The following is a 21,648-nucleotide window of genomic DNA, read 5'->3' as shown; positions in this document are numbered from 1 at the left end:
AAGACTGATGTTGATGTGGTAGGCAAAAAGAGAAGTGAGTTTAATCTCGGTAAGTCTGAGTGGGATTTATTTCAAAAGCTCTGTAGAGACACTACAATAAGAGTTATGAAACCCGATAAAGGAGGGGGAGTTGTACTTTTTGATCAGATGAATTATATTAATAAGAAGTATGACATTTTAAACAACACCAAAGTGTATGAGTCAGTATCTCTTAACAGGATTAACTTAGCTTAAAGACGTATAGATTCTTGCCTAAAAGAATATTTGTTGGACCAAAAAATGCCTATTGAGATATATAATTTTGTTAAAGTCGAATTTCCGGTACTAGCCACTATTTTTGGAGTACCCAAAGTCCATAAGGATGTTTCACATCCACCTTTTAGACTTATAGTGTCAGGGAGTAAATCTAAAACCTACCCCTTTGGAGTTGTGATTGATAATTGGTTGAAGCATGTTTATAAGAACATCCCACATTTACTTATTGATTCATGAGATTTTTTTGGGTAGATTAAAACATGAACCCTGGGAAAGTGACTTGAAATTTGTTGGTATTGATGTGGTAGATTTATTCAACTCTATACCTAAAGACAAAGGATTGGAATTATTTCATGAATCTATGTTAAGGTATTCCAACTTGGACAATGATAGAATTATTTTAGTACTTGAATTAATGACTATTGATGTCCTTCAAGGATGCATCTGCAGTCATAACAAATGGGTTGTCCTGTCGTCAGGCAGCCCTTCGGTCGGCCGGATTCCAAAGTCTGGGTCTGGCCTCGGCTGGTGTCGCACTTCACCCGACGTCATCTCTGCTGGTCTTCGGGTATAAAGGCATCAGCCGACGCCATTTTCCCCAGTCTTTCTTGCCGCGTGGCGCCCGAAGCAGAAGCTGTTCGCAAGTGCCGGTCGGTCAGATCCAGAGATTAATACTACCGAATACAACTTCGAAGACTTCTAAAAGCTAAGTACCCCGTTGGGGACTCTTTCTTGCCTCAGCCGATGTCAGAAAAAGTAAATAACTGTTTAACCTGTGGGAAACAAATACCTCATAAAGATTTCCACTCTTACTGCTTACCTTGTTTAGGCCCAGACCACGACGTAGCAGCTTGTTTAGCCTGTGCTTCATTCAACCGATGAACGCTTAGGCGTCGGTCGGAGTTTACTGAACAGTTTTTCGGCTCAGAATTTGCGTATATTATGCCGTCGGATCCTCCGACTACCCAAATAGTTAAGAAACGCAAAGAAAAGGACCGACACTCGTGGTCCGCGGTTTCGGCCGAAACCACGGTAAAGCAAGCCGCGAGTGTCTCGGTTTCGGCCGAAACCGAGCAAACGGTTCAATCTACAGCCGAATCCATGACTACTACCGAGGCCCCTTCTAACCTAGCTGAATCGGCCTCTGAAATTTTGCCTACAAATGTGGTTTCTTTAGAGTTATCGGACACCATCCCTTTGGATGTCTCTACCCCAGCACGTGGTGCTGCTAGGCCTCCTGCATCCATGTCTATCAAGGCCTTTGCCAGGGCTAAAGCAGCCAAAACTGCTAAATCAGTGCCTGTTAAGCCCCCCTCTCACAGGCCCAGCTCCAGTTCACAAATGCTTACTTTGGCAGAGGATCTCATCTCTTTAATAAGAGGATCCCAATCTCACCCAGACAGGGCCTCACAACCTCCTGAAAAGAGACCTAGAGCAGAGCCCCCAGAGCCAGGTTCCTCAAATGACTCTTCAGATGACTCAGACATTACAGACCATCCAGAGGCTCCTCTTTCTACTTATGAAGATTCTGATGCTGAAGAATCTATTCCTTCTGCCTCTCCACCAGAGGAATTTTCTTTTGGGGAAACCTTACATGCCATGCGAGCAATTCCAATGGCAGGGACAAGATTTCTCAGATTCAAGAAAAAGGCTTAGGACCTTTTTACACTTACCGCAGCATAGGCCCTTAGCTATACCTCCTGTTCTTCCTGTTGTGGATGATGCATTTAATGATGTTTGCACTGCTCCTGATACTTTACCTCCAGCCCCTGCTAAGCCTGACAGGTTCTACAGGGTACCGGACACTCATCACCACTTATACAAGGCCCCTTTTGCAGATCCGGAGACTATCTCCCAGGGACCTAAGGCAGTTGCTTCAACCTCAGCTAAAAACCCTCTCCGTTCTGATAGGGAATCCAGGTCCTTAGAGAGATGGGGTAAAAAAGTATACACCTCCGCTACTCTCTCAGCTAGAGCTTTAAACGGTCAGTTTCATATGATCCAATACCAAGAGTTTATGCTTGATCAGCTAACTAAGAAACTGTCCTCTGATGAGTCCTTAGATAAGAAATATGTTCTAGAAATGGTGAATAACATTCAGCAGGTTAGTAACCATTCTTTAAAATGTGGCTATGATGCACTGGAGGCTTCTTTTAGATCAGCCATGACTGGCACAGTTATAAGAAGACATGCATGGTTAAAAGAGCAGGTTTTGCCGGATCATGTTAAAGCAAAGCTTTTAGATGCTCCTATGGACAAGGTCAGTCTATTTGGTTCTCCTGCACAACAAGTAATGAAGAAAATGGAAGAGAAGGCAAAATCTGTACAAACAGTTAAAGATTTCTTACAGGTACAGCCCCCAAGGTTCAGCAGGAACTGGCCTTCCAAAAATTGGTCCTTTCCAGACTCCTCTAAAAATCAGAGAGGCAGGAATAGACGTCCCAGAGGCAGAAATCAAACCAGAGGAGGTGCCTACAGGGGACGCCAGTGGCAAGGCAATAACCAACGAGGCACGGATGCAACCACTACCACTGCAACAGGACAATCACAGTGACTTGGTTCTAACACCGCCTACCAGGGAACAAATAGCAGCACCTTTAGGCGGAAAGTTAGCCTTATTTTCAAAAAACTGGCACTATATCACAAGAGACAACTGGATTTTGCAAACTATAGACCAAGGCTACAGGTTTCATTTCCACACCTTACCAGCAAAAAGAGGAATGCCAAACCTGCCACCAAATCAAAAGTCAGAAGCCCTAAAACAAATAGCTCACTTAATAAAGATGAGAGCTGTGGAAAGGGTACCACCTACAGAACAGGGCAAGGGATTTTACTCCAGACTCTTCCTAGTACCAAGAAAAGAGAACAGTTGGAGACCTATTCTCGACCTGTCCGCCTTAAACACATTCATCATCGTTCCAAAATTCAAAATGCTGACCCTACACCAACTTCTTCCCATGCTGGGCAAGGAGTATTGGTTGGTAACTCTAGATCTCAAGGAGGCATACCTGCACGTCCCCATACGACCAATTTGCAGAAGATACCTCAGATTTCTTGCAGGATCAGAGCATTATCAATTCTCAGCATTGCCCTTTGGCTTATCTACTGCACCCAGAGTGTTCACGAAATGCCTGGCATCAGTAATAGCTCATTGCAGGCTTCAGGGAATCCAAATTTATCCATACCTGGACGACTGCCTGATACAAGCGGACAACAAAAGCAAGCTGACACAAGACTTACAAAGGGTCATTTGCTTACTACAAGCCCTGGGATACACAGTCAATTTAAAAAAGTCAAAACTGATACCATCCCAGACAATAACATTCTTGGGTGCAGAATTGGACACAGTAAAACAGATGGCTTTCCTAACTGCAGAAAAGCAAGAACAACTTCCTCTGTACTTCTTGGCACTAGCAAAGCAGAACAAACTAACAGCAAGAAAAGTACTACAGGCCTTGGGGTTCATGGCATCCTGCATAATCTTGGTCCCCCATGCCAGACTGCATATGAGAAAGCTACAGTGGTACCTAAAGAATTTATGGTCTCAACACAAGCACAGCTTAGAAACGAAATACCACTAATTCCATGCCTGAAACAAGAGTTCCTATGGTGGGCTCAGACCTGCCAGGCAAACCCAGGATTGTCCTTCCACAATATTCCAGCAAGCCAAACCATCACAACGGACGCCTCAGATCTCGGTTGGGGGGCACACATGATGGACAAGTGCATTCAAGGCTTATGGACTCCAGATCAACTGCACCTGCACATAAATCAAAAAGAAATGCTGGCAGTAAAACTAGCAATCCAGAATTTCAGACCATTCCTCAAAGAGGGACAATTGATGATAAGGACAGACAACACCACAGTCATGTGGTACATCAACAAACAGGGAGGCACTCATTCATACCCCCTATGCCGAATGACTCTGGACCTCTGGAATATGGCTCTGAACTACAAGATTCAACTACAGGCAATATTTGTACCGGGAAAAGAAAACATCCTAGCAGACATGTTAAGCAGAACTACCTCGGATGCTCACGAATGGATGCTACACCCGGACATCTTCAAGGCCATCACAAAAAAATGGGGAATACCACAAATAGACCTATTTGCATCCCCACTAAATCACCAGCTCAAGAAATTCTACACAAGGACATACCACCCTCTTGCTTGGAAGGTGGACTCTCTATCCTTCAATTGGAAAGGCCTGACAGCATATGCATTTCCACCCCTTCCTTTGATGCACAAGGTACTACTGAAAATCAAAGAGGAACGACCAAGGATAATTCTGATAGCTCCAAATTGGCCAAGACAACATTGGTATCCATTACTGAGGAGCATGTCTCGGGGAGGAACGTGGTCTCTACCCCTGATTCCTTTAATGTTGACTCAGAGCAACTACAACATCTTGCATCCAAACCTGAAAACTCTACAACTCACTGCCTGGAACATTACATAAGAGCATCTAACCCAGATTTATCCCAAAGGGTTAAAGACATTATCCTTGAGGCCCGCAGACCTTCTACTAGAAGGAACTATGCAGGAAAATGGAAAAGGTTTGTCATTTGGAGTACGGAAAGAGGGAAAGATGTGTCAAAGGTAGATATTGCCAACATCCTGGAGTATTTGGCAGAGCTCCTACATACTGGCCTGTCCTATTCCTCCATCAAGATACATGCATCAGCTATTTCTGCAGAATACAGCCTCGATCCCCCTGTCTTCTCGCATCCCCTACTCAGGCAATTCCTCAGAGGAATTAAAAATGTGAAACCTCCTAGGAAACCACCATTACCAGCATGGGACTTGAATTTTGTGCTAGAAAAACTGACACTCCCTCCATTCGAACCAGCAGCAACAGCAGATCTTCAACACCTATCCAGGAAAACTGCTTTCCTTCTGGCAATTACTTCAGCAAGAAGGGTTTCGGAACTACAGGCTTTAATGGCAGTACAACCCTTCCTGATCTTCCATCAAGATAGAGTATCCATGAGAACTAATCCTACATTTATGCCTAAGGTGGTATCCAGACTGTCTCTAAACCAGGCAATCCACCTACCTACCTTCTTTCCCAATCCACAAAACAAAGGTGAAAGACTGCTACATACCTTGGATGTACATAGACAGTTGCGCTACTACCTGGACAGAACAAAGGGCAATAGAAAAACTGACCAGCTCCTAGTAGCCTATGCAACAGGAAGGGAAGGAAAAGCAATTTCCAAACAGACAATCTCAAAGTGGATAGGAAATTGCATAAGATTCTGTTACTCCTATCATGGAAAGCAAATTCCACAGAACATAAGGCCTCACTCTACAAGGGCTACAGCCACTACCACAGCCTTCTTACGAGGAGTGGCTACCAAGGACATTATTGAGGCTGCTACTTGGACCTCCGTGCATACATTTGCCAAGCATTATAACTTACCTCTATACTCTAGATCCCGAGCAGGGTTTGCCACTGCAGTGTTGCAAGGGATCCTAAGTACACCATAATTCTTATTCCTCCTCCCTAGTTTGGCTATGGTATTCTACCCATTTGTTATGACTGCAGATGCATCCTTGAAGGACATAGTACAGTTTTGTACCTACCATAAATGTAGATGTCCGAACAGGATAGCATCTGCAGTCAGGATTACCCACCCTCCTTCCCCTCTGTGGTACTCCTAGGGTATTGCCCACCTAATAGCTAGCTGGGGGGGGGGTCTCTTATGGTGTATTTGTTTGTATATATGTACATACATGCATATTTTCTTTTTGTATTTGCCTTCTATTGTTTGGGAAACATTGGCATTTACCCAAAAATTTACCTATCCAAGAGGGCTACTGGCATCTGGGGCAAGAAACACTGAGGAAAATGGCGTCGGCTGATGCCTTTATACCCGAAGACCAGCAGAGATGACGTCGGGTGAAGTGCGACACCAGCCGAGGCCAGACCCAGACTTTGGAATCCGGCCGACCGAAGGGCTGCCTGACGACAGGACAACCCATTTGTTATGACTGCAGATGCTATCCTGTTCGGACATCTACATTTATGGTAGGTACAAAACTGTACTTTTTAGAGAAAAATTTTATTTATTTTGAGAGTGAACATTTTAAGCAAATTAAAGGTGTAGCCATGGGGGGCCTCTTCTGCCCCCATGTTTGCCAACCTTGTTTTTACAGAATGGGAAAACAGACATTTTCAAAAGTGCCTATAGGAGGCATTTTAAACTTTATGTGCATCTCCTGGATGATGTTTTTATGATGTTCATCGTGCATACAGCTGCAGTCATAATAGATGGGTTCTCCTGCCGTCAGGCGGGTCCTCGGTCGGCCGAATTCCAAAGTCTATGTCCGGCGTCGGTTGTCGTCGCTTCTTCCCTGACGTCAGTGCGACAGGGGTATAAAAGAACCAGCCGACACCATTTTCTTCAGTCTTTCTTGCCGCGCGGTGCCCTAAGCAGAAACAGTTCGCAAGTGTCGGTCAGCCAGCTCCTGAAATTACGAAAATTTTGCAACCGAAGTCTTCTTGAAAGCTAAGTACCCTGTTGGGGAAACTTTTCTTGCCTCAGACAGATGTCAGACAAAATTAATAATTGTATTTCATGTGGGAAGCAAATACCGCATAAGGATTTTCATTCCCTCTGCATTCCTTGCTTAGGCCCAGACCACGACGTCTCGGCCTGTCGTTTTTGTGCTACATTCAACAGACGCACCATTAAGCATCGGGCGGAGTTCGCCCAACATTATTTTGGCAAAAAAATTAATTACATTATGTCGTCGGATACTCCGACTCCAGTTTTGAGTAAAAGACGCAAAGATAAGGACCGACATACGAGGTCCGCGGCTTCTACCGACACCACGCCAAAGCCGACTACAGGTGGTCCGGTTCTCAGTGAGGCCTACGCAGCCCCTGACTACCGACGACACTTCGTTGGCGGTGTCTACTGTACCCGAGGTCGCAGGCTCCTCGACCCACACCCCGACTACCGATACCGAAGCCACTCTAGGCGGTGAAACTCAGAGTTTAGATAGGTCTGCCACCTCTCAAGGTGTCTTCAGGCCTTCCTCTTCTTTTTCCATCAAGGCTTTTTCTAAGTCTAAAGCAGCCATGCATCCTAAGAGACAAGCTCCACAGGGCCCTTCTCCAGGCCCCATGCTTAAAAAGCAGATGCTCAAAATGGCTGAGGATTTGATTACTCTTATCAGGGGTTCTCAAACCCACCCCCGGACAAAAGGCCCAGAGTGGAGGAAGAATCCCCCTCCTCGGACCAGGCCTCCATTATTTCAGAACACTCTGATGACCAGGAACATTCACACTCCCCTTTTGAAGATTCTGATGCAGAGGAGTCCATTCCCTCTGTCTCCCCCCTGCGGATTTCTCTTTTGGGGAAACCTTGCATACCTTGAGGGAGCACTTCCGCTGGGAAGGCCAAGAGTACTCAGACTCCAAGAAAAGGCTTAGGGATTTTCTCTTACTCCCTCAGCACAGGCCTCTGGCTATACCTCCTGTCTTAGACATTCTAGATGATGTGTACTCGGAGGCCTGCCTTAACCCCGACTCTTTACCTCCAGCCCCAGTCAAGCCTGACAAGTACTACCGGGTTCCTGACTCACACCAATTCTTATACAAAAGCCATGCGGCTGACCCAGAAACAATCTCACAGAGCCCCAAGGGAATTAAGGCCTCCACTGCTAAAAATCCATTACCTTCAGAGCGAGATTCCAGAGCTTTAGAAAGGTGAGGAAAAAAGGTATACACCTCGGCCACCTTAACCATGAGGGCATTAAACTGCCAGTTCCATATGTTAAAGTACCAACAGTTTCTGTTATCACAGTTGAGAAGCAAAATGTCACAACCTGAACAACCAGACTTGAAGGAGTTGCAGGATTTGATGCATAGTGCAGAACAAGTGGGTAAACATACCTTGCAATGTGGTTTTGATGCTCTAGAGGCCTCATGTAGAGCTGCTGTTACAGGATCAGTCATACGTAGACATGCCTGGCTCAAGGAGCAAACCTTACCAGATCATGTCAAAGCTAAATTACTAGATGCCCCCCTACAAAAAGATGTATTATTTGATGTTAAAGCTGAGGAGGTATTAAAGAAAATGGAGGAAAAGGCTAAATCAATGCAAACAGTGAAAGATTTCCTACAGGTACAACCTCCACGTTTCAGTAGAAATTGGCCTTCCAAAAATTGGTCCTTTCCAGCCACGGACAGACCCCAAAGAGGTAGATACAGGCGCCCGAGGGGCAGAGGGCAATCTCAAGGATCGTTTAGAGGCAGATAATGGCAAGCTCCTACACAAAGAGGTGGTGAGGATAGTTCACAGCCATTCAGAAAGCAAGCCCAATGACTTTTCCCTTTGCATGCCAAGCAAGGCTCAAATGGCAGCACCTTTAGGTGGAAAACTGGCGTTATTTTCAAAAAATTGGCATATTGTCACAAAAGACAAATGGATCCTGGACATTATAAACAGAGGCTACAGATTTCATTTTCACACCCTTCCAAAAATGAGAGGCATGCCAAACATGCCACACAATCAAAGGGCAGAGGCACAAAGACAAATCTCAGATCTCATGGACATGAAAGCTATTCAAGAGGTACCTACACAAGAACAAGGTCAAGGTTTTTATTCCAGACTATTCCTGGTACCAAGAAAGGGAAAAGATTGGAGACCTATTTTGGACCTATCCATCCTAAACACATTTTTACTGGTGCCAAAATTCAAGATGCTCACATTACAGCAGCTTCTTCCCATGCTGGGCAAGGAGTCTTGGCTGGTAACATTGGACCTCAAGGAGGCATACCTGCATGTCCCAATCAGACAAGATTGCAGAAGATACCTCAGATTTCTTGCAGGTTCAACCCATTATCAATTCTCTGCATTACCCTTTGGCTTATCTACTGCACCCAGAGTATTCACGAAATGCCTGGCATCAGTAATTGCCTACTGCAGACTTCAAGGGATACAAATATACCCATATTTGGACGACTGCCTGATCCAAGCGGACAGCAAGTACATACTTCTGAAACATCTGGCGTTTGTAATAATGTTGTTGAATTCTCTGGGATACACAGTCAACAAAAAGAAATCAAGGCTAATACCCTCTCAAACAATAATCTTCCTGGGTGCCAACTTGGGCACAAACACCCAGATGGCATTCCTCACGCCAGAGAAACAGGGGCAACTAACTCAATACTTCAGAAAACTAGCAAATTTCACCAGGCTAACTGCAAGGAAAATCCTGCAGGCTCTGGGATTCATGGCATTTTGCATCCTACTAGTCCCATGTGCAAAGCTGCATATGAGGAAACTTCAATGGTACCTGAAAAACCTATGGTCTCAACACAGCCACAGTTTGGAAACAATAATACCACTGATTCCATGTCTTCAAAAGGAATTTCTGTGGTGGGCTCAAGCATGCCAAAGAAACACAGGTCTCCCATTCTGCAAGCCTCAAGCAAATCAAGTCATCACAACAGACGCCTCGGACTACGCCTGGGGGGGTGCACATGACAGATCGGTGCATTCAGGGCAAATGGTCCCAAAAAGAAAAGCACCTACAGATCAATCAAAAGGAAATGCTAGCAGTAATAAATGCTATTATAGCTTTCAAAGACCTTCTGCATCCAGGTCAACTATTGATAAGGACAGACAACACCACAGTAATGTGGTACATAAACAAACAGGGAGGAACCCATTCATACCCCCTATGCAGGCTGGCCATGTCACTTTGGAACATGGCTCTGGAATTACAAATTGAACTTCAAGCACAGTACTTGCCAGGCAAGGAAAACACGCTGGCCGACAACCTAAGCAGAAATATGACAGATCCACACGAATGTAAGTTGCATCCTCAAGTTTTTACAGAGATAATTCAAGCATGGGGAAGGCCAGACATAGATCTCTTTGCCTCCCACAAAAATCACCAATTGACAAAATTCTGCTCAAGGACTTTTCATCCACAGGCCTGGAGAGTGGACGCTCTCTCTTTCAGTTGGACAACAATGACAGTTTATGCCTTTCCACCTCTTCCTCTGCTGCCCAAAGTTCTATTAAAGACCAGAGCAGACAGACCAAAGATGATTCTCATTGCTCCAGATTGGCCAAGACAGCACTGGTACCCTCTCCTGAGGAGCCTGACACATTCCCCACCATGGATCCTACCTCTAATGCCTCTTCTTCTGACTCAGCACAGCTTCAAAACTCTTCACAGTCAGCTGAAAACACTCAATCTGGCCGCATGGAAGATTCCTTAACTTCGCAACAGACCCTACTCTCCAAGGAGGTGCAGGATGTCATTTTAGAGGCCAGAAGGCCTTCTACTAGAAAAGCTTACTCCGCAAAATGGAAACGGTTTTGTGTCTGGAATGAGAAAAAGGGACAAAATTTTGGAATACTGAATTTACCTCAAATATTACAGTATCTAGCTGAGCTGCTAAGCAGTGGACTTTCATTCTCCTCCATCAAAATCCATGCCTCAGCCATTTCTGCAGAATACAACACTGATCCTCCTTTATTCTCTCACCCCCTCTTAAGACAGTTCCTCAGAGGGGCTAAAAATATAAACCCCCCAAGGAAACAACCAATACCTGCTTGGGACCTCAGTTTCATTCTAGAAAAGCTGACCTTGCCTTCTTTTGAGCCAGCTGCCTCAAGAGATTTGCAATATTTGTCCTGGAAAACAGCCTTCCTTCTGGCTATCACCTCAGCTCGCAGGGTATCGGAACTACAAGCCCTCATGGCTGTGCAGCCTTTCATCATTTTCCATCAGGACAGAGTTTCCTTACGAACCAATCCGTCCTTTATGCCAAAGGTGGTATCCAGGGTAGCTTTGAATCAGGCTATCCACTTACCTACCTTTTACCCTAATCCTCAAAACAAAGGGGAGAGACTGCTACATTCCTTGGACATCCACAGACAGCTGTGTTATTATTTGGACAGAACAAAGCCTTTCAGAAAATCAGAACAACTCTTTGTGTCCTATGCTACAGGAGCTCAAGGGAAGCCAATTTCCAAACAGACAATCTCAAAATGGATAGCCCACTGCATACGCTTTTGTTACTCTTTTCATGGTAAAACTGTGCCTGCAGGCATCAGATCTCACTCCACAAGGGCCACAGCTACCTCTGCAGCTTTCCTCGGAGGAGTTCCTACCAAAGATATTTTGGAAGCAGCCACTTGGAGTTCTGTGCATACTTTCTCCAAGCACTACCACCTACCATTATACTCCAAAACTAGAGCAGGCTTTGCCACTGCAGTCTTGCAGGGCATCCTGGCTCCTCCTAGTTCCACCTAGTACCTACCACCCCTTTTTTTAGCTTTGGGATTCTACCCATCTGTTATGACTGCAGCTGTATGCACGATGAACATAGTGCAGTTTTGTACCTACCATAAATGTAGATGTTCGAGTGCTAATACAGCTGCAGTCCAGGTTTCCCTCCCTCCTTCCCTTCTTGGGACAGGCCTATTGGCTAACACCTCCTCATACAACTTGATTGGGGTATTCATTTATGGTGTATTTGCTTGCAACTACTGTTTTTTGATTATATTGCACTGCATTATTACATAAATTTATGTATTGCCTTCCTTCTGGGGGCACTTGACATCTGGGGCAAGAAAAACTGAAGAAAATGGCGTCGGCTGGTTCTTTTATACTCCTGTCATACTGACGTCAGGGAAGAAGCGACGACAACTGACGCCGGACCTAGACTTTGGAATTCGGCCGACCGAGGACCCGCCTGACGGCAGGAGAGCCCATCTGTTATGACTACATCTGTATTAGCACTCGAACATCTACATTTATGGTAGGTACAAAACTGTACTTTATGGAAGGGAGATACGCACGAAATAGAAAAATTTGTTACGTTTGAATAATTACTGTTCCTATTTTAAGTTTACTTATACATGTGACAATCTTGGTTTGTCCTTTTTAGACACTTATATTTCTATTACACCTCAAGGTTTTAAATCCAATATGTACCGTAAACCCGTGTTCAGCAATTCTTATTTAGAATTTAGTAGCTGCCATCCTTTTCACAGAAGAAAAGCATTTTGAAAGGACAATGTATTAGGGCAGCCAGGATGACTTCGAATTTTGCTGAAGTGGAGAAGGAACTCAGATTGGTAGGTAATTTGTTCCTGGAAAGAGGATATCATCAGAAATTAGTCAATGAAACCACTGAATATATATTATCATGGTGGGGGTTATGTATAAACCATTATTAGGAAAAGGGCTTACTTAAGAAATTGATAATACTAATAGGGACAATTTTACCAGAGCTATGGTTTTAAAATATAGCCCCCTCTTCATCTACTGTTAGGTATGTGATATCAAAGAACTGGAATATTTTAAAGGGTGACATTGATATATATAATTATTTAGGACATAACCCAGCTTTTGTTTACAAGACAGGTTATAATATTAAAGCCAAGTTGGAGAATCATAGCTTAGTTAGGAAAACTGAGATGCTTAACGTAACCTGTAAATGTGGATCTTGCAATCAGTGTGCATACATTAATGAAGTGAATGTTAGGTATTTAGAAAATATCAGTAAAAGTAAGGTGAATTTTCAAACAGGAAACTGCAACCCTAAGAGAGTCATATATTTGGCAGTGTGTTCTGCCTGCCCGGCATCTTATGTTGAGAAGACGGATAGATCTTTGAAGAGCAGAATATATGAACACATTTATGACATAAAAAAGGAAAAAACAAATAATATTTTTATATAGGCACAAAGAACAGAATAGCACTTGTCATACTTTTAAGTTTGCTAGTATTGACAAGGTGCACATTAATCCTAGAGGTGGTGATGTTAAGCTACTACTTGAAGAAAAGGAAGTAGTCTGGCAATTAAAGTTTAGTGCTAGCAACGCCCCTGGGTATTAATGATCACATATCTTTGAAACCCATTTTAAAGTCTAGGGCTTGATAATGTTTCTCCCTAAATTTTGATAAAAACATAGATATTTTATACAATTTACATATTTTGTGTATTAACTATGTTATTTATAAATTATTTATGTAATGTATTTTTAGGATTTTTTAGGACTTCTTACATATGTGTGTTTTTATACGCTTAATACTATTTTAAGTCTTATTTATACTTATATATTTATTAGGACTATAGAAGTATTTATTTACATTTTTAACTAGAATGTATTATTTCTTTAAGTCATACATTTAAAAAAAACATATTAGCTTTTTAATAATTTTGATTAAGTATTTAAAACAATTGTTATATCACTTCCTGGTTTAGTGCTTGGTTCCTGTGGCTATAATTGGCTGTGTATTGTTCTTATTAATAAATCTGATGAAGTCCAGTTAATCTGGATGAAAGCGCTCATTCTTTTTGTTTTGAAGTAATAAAGCCGAGTTCTACAACTTATTTGGGAGTCTTTATGGTCTTCATCCACTAGTCTGAATTGCCGTGTATTATTGTATAGCACAGATGTTATATCAGGGAGTAATAGCCATAGTACCTGCCTCCTAAATTAGCAAAAAGCTTTATTCAAGGATTTTTCTTTTGTCAGAAAAGATGGGATGTGGGGGTCTGTGCTATACCTCTCCTTTCTCAGTTTTTTTTGTCAAGATCCCAGAGTTCAAAATGTTATACCTTCAGACTCTTTTAACCCTGTCCTCTTACTATCTTTCATGGTAAAGCTAGAGTTAAAAGATGCCTACCATCTCATTCCCAGTCAGTTTGAGTTTTTAAATGAACAGAAATCTTCTGTCATCCTTTCCCATGGAATGTTTTTCTTGAGATGTTTGTTAGGTTCAGCACAATGAAAAGCCTTTCTTTCTCAAGACAAAGGAGAGATGTAACAAAAGATTTTTCAAGCAAAACCGGGTTATCTGCCAGGGAATTTCTCAGCATTCTGGGGTACGTCTTCTATGATTCTTATCGTTCCCCTTAGCAGACTTCACATGAAAAAAATCCAATGGAACCTCAGGTCAATCTGGACATAACATTTATGCCCTTTATTTTTTCAACCCCCCCCCCCTTGGGGTTTTAAGGAGGGAGGCTCTATGGTTGGTATAATAGTTCTCTCAGAATCCAGGTCTCCTGTATTTCCTTCTGCATCCTGTTCATTTTGTCACAAAAGATGCTTCAAGACCTAGCACAGAGAGCACTTTCCAAAAGATGTGAAAATGCAGAATTTGTGGAAGAAACCGAACAGATAAAAGCTTACAAAAATCAAAGAGATGATGGCAATAATAAATGCTTTGAATGCCCTGAATCATCTCTAGTCTCCTGAACCTTTCCAAGCATTTGCAGACAGCACCACAGTAGTGTGTTACATAAGCAGAGGGGTACCAAATCTTACCCCATTTGCAGACTTCCTGTGATAGCCTGAGAAGTGGTACTTCAGCTCAACTCAGTTTGACTCCTCAGGCTTCATACATTTCATTAAAACAAATCTTTGTAGCAGACAAGCTAAGCAGGATCAGGATAGAATCTTATAAATGGATACTTCAGCCTGGAGTCTTCCATGTATTGAGCCAGCTGTGGGGACCATCTCGGATAGATCTATTTCAATCCTCTCAGAACAGAAAACTGAAGAAATTCTCTTCCAGAATTCATTGCAAGTAAGCCTGGAAGAAATATACCTTCTCTTTCTCATGGATAGTAATGTTCTGTATGTCTTTCTGCTTACATCCAGAGTTCTAAAGGTTTGGTAGGACTTCCCAAAGATTGTGGTAATGACTCCCTTTCGGTCCAGGCAACAGTGGTTCTCCCTTTTGAAACTGATCAATGGCAATTATCACATGATACCCCACAAACTGGATTTATTAAAACAAGACAGGTTGTTTGATGCACACCAACCTGCAAACTCCTCAATTGATTGCATGCATTGTAGAATATTGATACCTTTTCAGCACCTTTTTTCTTTGGCTAAATACCAAGTATTGAAGGGAGCTAAAAAAAATGCTACTACAAAATAATATTTGTGCAGGTGGAAAAGCTTTTTTAGTTAGCACCATTCCAAGACTGAGAAACCTTTTAAGGTAAGGTTGCCTCTGGTTCTTGATTATTTGTGTAAGTTACTGTGTTCTGGCCTTTCTTACTCCTCTGTTAAGCTTCAGTTGTCGGTCATTTCGGCTTTGTCTGCCCCTGGATCCCCACTTTCCACCAGTCTTCAAGCAGTTTTGAAAGGAGTTTTACATATCTGTCCAAATAGAAAACGGGTGGTTCTTCATTGGGGTCTTAAAGTGCTTGAAAAGCTTGCTCTTTTTTCATTTGAACCAGTTCATTTATCTGAATCAAGGTTCTTAACTTGGAAGAATGTTTTACTCTTTGCTGTGACTATTGCTAGGATAGTATCTGAGTTACAAATTTTAATGATGAGTCAGCATTATTTCATTTTTTCACAAAAGCAGGGTTTCTTTGTGAGCTAATTCTTCTTTTATGCCTAACATGGTCTCAGAGTTTACTTTGAGCCAGTTTATTAATTTCTGTCTCTTAACTACTGAACACAAAACAAGGGAGAAGAAATTCATCATACAAAAGCTCAGATACTGCCTAGTCAAAGCTCAGTCCTTCTGGAAAGCTTTTCAGCTGTATGAGGGTAAGAGAATAGGATAATCTGTGTCAAAGCAGACAATTTCTAGATGACTTGTCTCCAGCTATTTCTTTTTGATATGATCGTCATAACAAGCCAGTTCCAGGCATAGTTAGGGTCCATTTTGCTAGGGCTTTAGCTTTGTTGAGCTAGCAAATTGGTTCTCTGTATATACTTTTACAAAGCATTGCAAATGGATTCCTTTTCCTGATCCAGGACACATTTTTCTAGAACCAGAGACTCCTGAATTCTTTGCTTACTTCCTCCTGCTTTATGGTTTGTAAGCTATGGTAATCTACCCCCAAATAGTTTAGGTTACTGCAACAGTGATCCAATGTTGAAAGTAATGCAGTTGTGTGAGTAAACTTATCATAACAGTAGATATTCAGATAGATCACTGTTGCAGTAGCCATTTCCTCCATCCAGTACAGTTTCTTTTTTTTTTTGGCATTGCTTATCAAGATGTGGAGATAATTAATGTTGCGTATATAGTAACTTTTGTGTTACGTTTCCCTGAAATTCTTCCTTTCAGGGCTATTGCCTCCCTACTTGGGCAAGTAATTTGTGAAGCTTTTCCCACTCAAATTACCTGGATGGATGCTCTTAAGCATTATAAAGCTGTCCATTTGGCAGGGGATGGGAACCTAAATAGTGTATTTGTTGCAACGATGATCTATTAAAACATCTGTTGTTAACGGGAAGTTTAATAACACAACTGTACTTTATTACCTTGGACAACAGTGTTACTTATTGCTCTGACTTCTGCTTGAGGAGTATCTGACTTTGTATTATGGTGATTCAGCCCTATCTCACCTTTCATAAGGATAAGATGACTTTGAGATCCAGTCATCCCTTTTTGCCCAAAGTGGTTACATATTTTACATTGTCATGCCATTTTCTTCTGTTTTCTACCCAGGATAAAAAAAAATAAAGGAGAAAGAATTCTACATACTTTGGATGACCACAGGTAATTCAGATATTATGTCAATAGAACAAAGGCCTCCAAGAATTTTGATCAATTATTTATATCCTTTGAAGGCAAGAAAAGGGAGCAATCAGTGTCACGACAGATTATTTCCAAATGGATGCCACATGGAATTTAGTTTTGTTATTCTCTTTATAACATGCCAATTCCAGTCAAAGTTAGAGCCTATTCTATCAGGGCTATGGCTGCTTTTTTTGCTTTTTGGAAAGGGTTGGTCTCTGGAAATATTTTATAGGCAACAACTTGATCTTCTTAAACCTTTACCAAGCATCATTGCAAGACTGATTATTTCTGTAGAGCCAGAGCAGGCTTTGATAGTACTATTCTCCAAGGACTTCTACACCCTGACCCTTCTTCCTACTCCGTTTCTTTCTAAGCTTTGGTATTCATTTTATGTAACTTAGACTTCTGTAGCAGTGATCAAATGATGAGCATACTATGGTTGTGTAAGTAAATTTGCAGTAGCAGTAGGTGTTCCAATAGATCACTGTTGCTGTAAATACACCCTCCCTCCTCCCGTCTTATGATTTTTTTGTTATGCCAGGGTGGGGGTTCCTTTTTCGCTATCTTCCTAGTTTACCTTATTATATCAGGGCTCCAACAATCCTTTTCTTGAGACAAGAATGCTCTGAAGTTTTGTCATTCATATGTCTGTTTTTATAATGTCTTGCCTTTAAGCTGTAATGCTTACATGAGCAATTGGAAGGTGATCTAAAACTTTGGAAGTTGGCTGGGTATAAAGTCCTTGGTATGATATATTCCATATAGCATAGGGTACTGTAATGGTGACCTATTCAAAGATCCACTGTGACAGTAAGTTTACTTACAGAACTGAACTTTTTCATTACCAATGCCCTATCTACACAGTCTTTGGAATCAGAGTTACCAGTCTCTGCAGTATATTTTTACATTAATTCCAACCTTTCTTAAACAGTTCCAGTGGTAGTACAGGTAGATTGCCATCAACCAGGGACTATTTATTCCTCAAATTTTAAAGTAGAAGCCCACCAAGGCCACCAAAGACTTACCAGGTTATACTTTGGGATCCCATCCCAGGGCCTGTTGTCTGTAACCCAAAGGGAATAACCCATTATCCTCAGAGAGATTGTAGCTGCCTGCCTTTCCCTGAGAGCCTTCAAATCAATCCTGGCACCAGAAACTGTTCATGACTAAGTTGAATAGTGGGCAGTGTCACATACCATTCCCCCTTTAGAGTCAGGATCACTTTCACAGAACATAATCCTAATTATCCCCTCACTTAGGTCTCCACATCTACTCTGTCAGCATCTTCCTTGACAGCACAGGTATATGTCATGTCTTATTACATGTCTGTTTATCAAAAAGTGCATAGAACAATGAAAAGACCTTGGTAATGTGTTGATTTTATTCTAGTCTGATAAGCTTTATAAAATATAAACATGTGCCCTTTATCAAGTATGTTTTTCATGTATGTAATTTCAGTTGGTGATGCTTTGGTGCAAGTCAAAAATTTTGACATACTGATTAGTTTGATGGATGCTTACTAAGTGGGTATTAATAAACAGGACAAACACCCCATACCAGGCAGGTGTCCTCCCAGACACCCTCAGCAACCATCAACCCACTTTTCTATTAAAATTCCAACCCTACTCCTGATCACTAGCAACCTACAACACAAAAAACTTTGACCCCAACAAATTCAAACTCGAACTAAAACACCATAACTGGAACATACTAAAGACTTTATCCGTAGAAGAAGCCATAAATCATTTCAACAGCACCTTCTAAAGTATCCTAAATGCCCGTGCCCCATCCCATATCACTAAACTCAAAATAAAAACAGCCCCCTGGTTTACCAAAGAGACTAAAAAGAGAATTTCAGAAAGGAACAAAGCCTGGCATATCTGGAGAGCAACTAAAACCCCAGCAGCTAAGGTACAGTTCCAACAGCTCAGAAATTAAACAAAAAAAATCAGTCCTCCTAGATAAAAAGAACTATTTCCTTGAGCTACAAAACAAGCACCAAAGCAACCCCAAGAAATTCTGGGCAGGAACAAACAACCTATTCCACCCTGGTTGGCCCTCCACCCCATCTCCTACCTCTTCTAATGAAATTACAAATGTGTCAGACGCATTTAACAAATATTTCATAGAGACTATTTCTAACCTTGTTCAAAAACAGCCTACAACCACTACCATTAATCACCTACAACCTGTAGATAGACCTAAAACTACCTTCCATTTCAACCCATCCCAACCAATTATGTCAAAAAGTTGCTACTTAAACTCAAACCTATCTCACTAGCAGCTGACGGACTACCTGCTGAATTCCTTCAGCTGGCTGCTAATGAACTTGCCTTCACCATATCTATCCTACTAAATAGATCTGTCTCAGAAACCTCAATCCCACCCATCTGGAAAACCTTCTATATTATCCCCCTCCATAAAGGTGGAACCTCCACCAATCTCACCAACTATCACCCCATAGCCATTCTGTCGTCTCTGGCTAAAATACTTGAGAAATGCATCCACCAACAACTCATGCCATACAAGCTTAACAACCATCTTCTCTTTCCTACACAGCATGGATTTAGGGCAGCTCATAGCACTACCACTTCCCTACTTTCCTTCACTAACCTCATCTGTTCAGTCAATGACCCTCTGACACTTCGCTATATAACCCAACAAGCCTTCCATACCACAGAAAACTGGTTTCTTAGCAAACACCTAATTCTAACCACCCCCCCCAAGAAAAACAAACTATTACTTTTCTCACCTAACAAATCTACCACCCCATACATTCCATTTAACATAGTCTCCAGAGATGGCACCATCATCTCCCGACACTCACAACTATTTGCTAGGAGTTACCTTCGATAATCTCAAATTTGATCATCATATTAACCAAGCCATTAAAAATGTCCACAAAAAACTGGGCAGTCTATATAAAAATAAACCCTTCCTAATGCAAACTGCTAGTATAACAATTGCTCAGACCACCTATTCTATTCCTCACCCATTCTCACCAACCTACTCAAAACCGAAATTACCAAGTTCAACACTTGCTATAATCAAATTGCAAAATTTGCGACATGTGCCCCTGTCATACCCACCACTGCCTATCCCTAAAACAACTTGACTGGCTTAAATTCCCTAATCTCTTGAACTGTCATCAACTATCCTTTACCCACAATCTCCTATTATTCCCAGACAAAACCCCATCACTGGCTAATCTGTTAGTACCCCAAGCTAATTCCAGACAACTTCGCTCTAGCAACAAAAAAATAATTAAAATCAGAAAAAACAACAGTACAGCAAGGGACTCCCACATTTTGCCAGTGTAGTTGGGGAAGAGGAACTCCCTACCCACATCTATTACCTCAGCTGTCTCAAAGGCCACATTTAAGACTCCTGAAGGAACACCTAAAGCACTCATGGATCTGCACATGTTCCCCACCTAGCTAACCCCCTTGCTTTCCCCTGCCCAATACTACAACCTCATCTCCTACATTGACAGCCACTCTAGCTTCCTCCAACTCCATTCACTATACCACGCCATAGTCTGTACCACTCATATACCACTGCCAGATTACTAAATTAGCTATCCACTAACTACTTCACACACTCTATACCCCTACATCGACTACATATACTAATACCTCACTTTTTTGCTTCTCATACCTATCATCCTACCATCCTTCTCTATTTCTTCCCTGTTACTAATCCTGCTACCTACTACCAGTTACTTTTTCCCCTCTACCTACCTGCTAACTCCTTCATTATTCTATTCTACTCTACCTCACCAATATGTAATATCTAAACCTAAAAGTAATATTTGTGTGATACAATACTATTAAACCTGAATATCTCTTTGCCATAATCTGATCTATGTCAACCATAGTACCTGATATGTTAACTTGAACTAAGCATAAATAAGTTACTTGTCTATGTTAAGTCTGTTACTTTCTATGAAGTTGAACACCTCTGTATTCCTTGTAATGACTGTCTGAATTTTAATGTGGAGCTTTTCTCCCCGGGCCTCCACTGAAAATGGACATGCATCCAGTTGGATTTTCCCGGTCAGCAAATGTAAAATAAAATAAATAAAATTTGCTATATGCAGCTCTATACAGTGTATCACTGTGGCTCTCTGACACTATATCTCTGGCCAAACCTGTTTTGACGTTACATTCACAAACTTTGTAATTTCTCTGTACCCTTAGAATAACCCATCTTCTTTTGCTTTGCTTTGACACGCTGTGTTCCTTCCTCCATCTCTAGGAATAAGCTAGTTGCCTATGTGTTAACTTTATTGCTTCGATATAATATTTCAGCATAGTACTGTTTTTCTCTTTCTTTCCTTTCTGAGCCTTTAGATATTGTATTGGCTGCTGTCCTTTAAACATCAGGAGTGCTGCCACAAGGCATACCTTTGCAAACTTTTTCACTGAGACTATTGTCATTGTGCAATGAATGCAATTTAGCATGACGAGACTTGCTGCATATTAAATGTAGGTAGTCAGATATGTGTCTTCCCTGTGCTGGAAAGTGGCTATGATACTCCCCCTATAAAGGAGTAGTCCTTGCAGTCAGTAAATGAAAAAAATTTTTCAACTTTGTGCCTCCTTGCTAATTTGTTGATCGACAGCTATAAACTGATTGCTTTCTGTAATAAATGACTTGAGGGTGGAAAACCCAGTTCCAACCATCCCCTATCTTACTCTACCATTATACTTCCCACTTACACCTATCTCTGTTGACACCAAATCCCTAGTTTTATGATAGTGCTCACCATCCCACCCACCTCTGTACTTCTAATATAAATGTTATGATAACCATGTATGTAATCTGTGGACCTGCTTTATACCTCATAGTTTAACT

The 21,648-nt window shown here is 41.8% G+C and overlaps 1 protein-coding gene across 1 annotated transcript in view; it reads left to right on the top strand.

Annotated features, from left to right (window-relative positions):
* The window catches only part of LOC122810120 (transcription initiation factor TFIID subunit 4-like), a 1,443,428-nt gene that overhangs the window by 1,398,834 nt on the left and 22,946 nt on the right, over positions 1-21,648 (top strand). The window lies entirely within an intron of this gene.

This window comes from Protopterus annectens, chromosome 8.part1, assembly GCF_019279795.1.
Source record: "Protopterus annectens isolate FY-2018-M chromosome 8.part1, PAN1.0, whole genome shotgun sequence".
Classification (NCBI taxonomy): Eukaryota; Metazoa; Chordata; order Ceratodontiformes; family Protopteridae; genus Protopterus; species Protopterus annectens.
This window is presented reverse-complemented; position numbering and strand designations above follow the sequence as displayed.